Raw genomic sequence first — 5,282 nt, forward strand, 5'->3', positions numbered from 1 at the left:
TATGCTCGGTTTTTCTACTCTCTCTTTTTCAACATGGCTGCTGCTGGAGTTTGGCCACAAAAGTGGCATCTTCATGGGCCCCGGAGCTCCACTTTCTTGTTTAGTATTCAGGGATCCAGCAACTGACTCCTGGTGCTTCGTGCAAAATGGATCACTACTCTCAAGAACATGCTGACTACTCTTGGGTTCCTCAAGCTGTTGGGATTCACATGGATGAAAAGAATCTAGTAATGACTTCAGCCTTTCAACATCTACAGAGGATAACTTGTCAATGAGTAAGGAAGTGTCATCTTTCAGAGTTAAATGCAGATGATGCTCTCCTGTCTCACCAGAACTAACCACTACACCTGACACATTATCACCCAGCTGAAAAACCCTGCTCCTTCCTTCCAACTTAAAGGAAACCACCAGATTAACCTTCTGTTTTCTTTCTACTATTTGGATGACTGCTTCTTTCCACTGAGAAGCCCGGGTGTGCTTGCTCCGGTTCTTGCTTCGGATTTGGACAAAGCCGTTTATCTTTAGAGGAGTCATTCTTTCTTCACAGAGAAAGCTCGTGTAATCTAAAAACAAACAAAAAACACAATACACACAGAGATTGTGACTCAAAATGTATTCATCACAATGTTTTTTTGTTTTGTTTTGTTTTGTTGTTGTTGTTGTTGTTGTTTTTTGTAAAACTCTAACTGACCAGAATCGGCTTTTATTTCTCTCTTCATGCCTCAAGTACTACAATATGGGAAAGCTTACATTTTCTTTAAATATTTACAATTATGATTTATCAATTCCAATTAGCAGAAACTGGAGTTACTTATATCCTTTAAATAAAAATTATTTAATTATGTGTAAGTGTGTGCATTTGTGCACATGTGAGTGCAGTGCCCTCAAAATCCAGAAGAGGGCATCAGAGCCCCTAGAACTAGCATTACAGTTTTGATCCACCCAGTGGAGGGGCTAGAAACTTGAGCTCAGGTCCTCTGTAAGAGCACTGTATGCTCTTAACCACTGAGTTGTTCAATTACATTCTCAAGTACACGCTTTAACCTCTGAGCTATTGAAGCTGTGTTCATTCTCTGGAAGACACGCTCAGAGTGTGTTTGCTTTCTCTTTTTCTGTTCCAATGTTTAATTGTGATGGTTAGTTCTATTTGTGTACTTGCCATAATCTACAACAACCTGGAAATTGAGTCTCAGTGAGTTTTTGTCTAGATCAGGTTGTCCTGGGTGATTGTCTTGGTTGCATAATTAATATGGAAGACCCAGCATGAAAGCTTGTGGCACAATTCCCTGCTTTGGGTTACTAAATGATACGAGAGGAGAGAAAGATGTACACATACATTCATTTTCTCTCTTCTCTTAGCTGTGGCTATCATATGACCAGCTGATTCAAGTTCCTGCAGTTGTGACTTACCAGAAGTGATGGACTGTAACTTATGACTGTGGACTGAAATAAACCTTCCCCATCCTCCTAAGATTATCTAAGTTTTGTTTTCCAGATTGTTTTATCACAGCAAGAGAAATGAAAACTACAAGTACCTCAAGTGAAATGTGGAGACAGTGCAGGTCTGGTCTCACTGGTGCCTCTGCTCTTCTCTGTCGCCCTGATGATGCCCAGACAATGAAGTTCTGGTCAGATTCTAGTCTCTGGTGCAAATGCAACAGTTAGGAAGATGAGCCTGAGTGGTCACCGCTGGTGCTGGCCTGTTTGATTGCAGATTCCAGATCCAGATATTCAGTCCTGCAATGGTCAGATGATAAAAACCATGGAGTACAAATGTCAATGTATGAAAGGTTGATGATACAGCTCAGTGGTTAAAGCATCCAGTATGCACAAGACTCTAAATTCAATCCCTAGACTCACACACAAACAAATCTGCTCTATGTGACTGTGTATATGTAGGCAGAGGTTTCCTGTCCTAGAGCCACTCTCAAATAAACACACTGAGACTTATGTTAATTATAAATGCTTGGCCAGTGGCTCAGGCTTATTTCTAACTGGCTCTTACAATTTAAGTTAACACATATTCCTTATTTACTCTCTGCCATGTGGTGTTATTAACGTGGCAGGTTCATCGATTCCATCTCTAGCTGGCTGATGACTCCAGACTCAACCTTTCTTTCTCCCAGCATTCTCCTGGTGTGGCTCTCCTGCCTAACCTGAATCTGTTCAGCTATTGGCCAGTCAGCTTCTTTGTTAAACCAATCACAGTGACAAATCTTCACAGTGTCCAAAATGATAATAACTCCAGTACTGAGGAGGCTAAACCAAGACATGGACATGTGTGAGGCAAGAATGGAGTATGTAGTGAGACCACAATCTCAACAAAAAAAAGAAAAGAAAAAGAAAAAGAAGAGAGATAAACAGAACCCAAACCAAAGAGGGAAGGGAAGGGATTCAGCCTGAAGTTAACCACGGCTTCAGTAGACCAGTGTCAGAAACTAAACACAGCTGGCAAGAGGATTAATGATGCTTGCGGCCAAGCCTGACAACCCCAGGTTCATACCTTGCACCCACATGTGGAAGGAGAGAATAACTTTTGCAAATCGTTCTCTGACATACACACTTCAGCTCTGGTGTGCAAGAACACAAGCATATACGAATAAAGAGAATTTTAAAAACTCCAACTCCACAGGCAAGGCATGGCACACACATTTAAACCAGGAACTGGGGGCTGGAGAGATGGCTCAGTGGTTAAGAGCACCGTCTGCTCTTCCAGAGGACCCGGGTTCAATTCCCAGCACCCACATGGCAGCTAACAACTGTCTGTAACTCCAAGATCTGATACCCTCACACAGACATGCATGCAGGCAAAACAACAAATAAATAAAAATAAATAATTTAAACCAGGAACTGGGAGGCAAGCTGGATGATTTCGTGAGTTTGAAGGCAGCCTGGTAGACATACAGAATTCCAGGACAGCCAGGTCTACGTAGAAAGGCCTTGACTCAAAAAAACAACAAAAAAGTTTTGGGGAAAAAAATACCCCCAAACAAAATCTAGTGGAGTAGAAAACCCTGAACTCTCCTGCTTCCCTATGAATCTGAAAGAAAACATGGACATATGTCTGCAAGGAGAGGTGACATGTGGAGAGGACAGTTAGATACCAGATGAGAACGAGAAATATGGAACTTTAATTGTTTTTTAAGATTTATTTCTAGGCTGGCTGTGGTGACACACATATTTGATCTCAGTACTGGAGAGGCAGGAGGATCTCATAGCCAGTAGAAAAAAAAAGCTACATAATAGGACAGCTACATAATAAACTCAACCTCAAAATTATTTTCAATTTCATGTGTGTGGGTGTTGCCTGTCTGTGCATCACTTACATGCAGTGCACAAGAAGACCACAAGAGGGTGCCAGATCCCTCGGAACTGTAGTCATAGAGGGTTGTGAGCCACCATTTAGGTGCTGGGACCTTAACAACCATCTCTCTGGCTCCAGCACCTCATAAAAGGTGCTAGGTAGTATGCACATGTAATTTAACTCTTTGGAAGTGGAGGCAGGAGACCCAGAATTTCAAGGTTATCCTCCACTAAAGAGACAAGAGTTTGAGGTAGGACTCCATGAGACCCAGATCATGCCCCCATTAGAATCAGGATGTGATTTTTAATGACTCAGGATTTACCTGTAAGAACTGAAGAATCAAACTGCTCCAAAGCCACCAAAAAAAACCCCCTTCTGAACAGCAGAAAGAGCACTGATTGGAGTGAAGAGAAGGCCTGGAGAATGGGAGAAAAATCATTCTTTGACAAGAGAGCAACAACATCCAGAATATACAAAGGCCTCAAAAACAAGTAACAGCAAACAACAGAACATAGTATCTGTTAATATTCTAATCCTCCTTCCCCTTGAAATCCCACCTCTTGGGGCCACCCTGCATCCTGACATAAAAGCCTCATTCTAAGGAAAAACTCCTCCTCTTCCTCTCTCTTTTCTGCTTTTCCTCCCAGGAGGTAAGCAACCTGGACCTCCCTCCTCCTCCTCCTCCTCCTCCTCCTCCTCCTCCTCCTCCTTCTCCTCCCCTCTTTTTCTCTCTTCTCTCCCTCTTTCCTATCTTTTCTTCATCTATTATAATAAACTCTCATGTGGATGCAGCATCTGGGTTGTGAATTACTGGCCACCGCTGCCACTGCTGCCATGCTTAAATGGCATGCATCTGCCCCGCATGTTTCCCTGCACACACAACACAGAATACCGTCGGGTTCCCCACTCATGCATAATTCATAACAGCATCCAATCAATGAATAAGCAAATGCATTCAACAGTCAGAAAAAGAAATACAGATTACCAATAAATATATGAAAAGTGTTTAACATCTCTAGTCATCAGGAAAATACCAATCAAAAGCACAGAGGCAGGTAGCTGGTCATAGTATCACACACCTTTTTTTTTTTTTTTTTTTTTTTTGTTTTTGTTTTTCGAGACAGGGTTTCTCTGTGTAGCTTTGCGCCTTTCCTGGAACTCACTTGGTAGCCCAGGCTGGCCTCGAACTCACAGAGATCCGCCTGCCTCTGCCTCCCGAGTGCTGGGATTAAAGGCGTGTGCCACCAACGCCCGGCAGTATCACACACCTTTAATCCCAGCACTCTGGAAACAAAAGCAGGAGGAACTGACTGAGGCCAGCCTGGTCTACAGAACAAGTTCCTGAAGAACCAGGGCTACACAGAGAAACCCTGTCCCAAAACCTAATAAGTAAATAAATAATATTAAATTAAAATAACCTTAACTAATTAAAAAATGTAATAGCTGGGTGGTAGCTCACACCTTTAATCCTAGCCCTTGGGAGGCAGATGGATCCTTGAGTTTCTCACCAGCCTGGTCTACAAAGTGAGTTCTACAATAGTCGTGGCTACACAGAGAAAAACTGTCTTGGGAAACCAAAAAACAAGAAAAAAAAAACTCCACATAATACATAAATATTAAAAAGAAAACTATAGTGTGATCCTGCTATAGCTCTGAGTATTTATCTGAAGGAATCAATGTAAGCATACAACATGGGGCCCGTACACCTATGAATTTTTACCAAAAAGTGTTCAAGTACAGGCCAGTAGTGAAATAAAACAGGTGTAGAGATGAATGCACATATACACAATGGCTCTTGGTTCAGGCAAGAAGAACAAAATTGCATTATTTGCAGGAAAATTTGAAATGCAAATCATTAAGCAAAAATAAGCCAGATACCAAGAGACATATATTTCATATTTTCTCTTATGTGCAGAATCTACATTTTTTTTTAAAAAAAAAAAAAAAAAAAGGAGGGGGCTTTGAAGTAGACAGTGAC

The sequence above is a fragment of the Peromyscus leucopus genome, chromosome 1 (genome assembly GCF_004664715.2).
Source record: "Peromyscus leucopus breed LL Stock chromosome 1, UCI_PerLeu_2.1, whole genome shotgun sequence".
NCBI lineage: Eukaryota > Metazoa > Chordata > Mammalia > Rodentia > Cricetidae > Peromyscus > Peromyscus leucopus.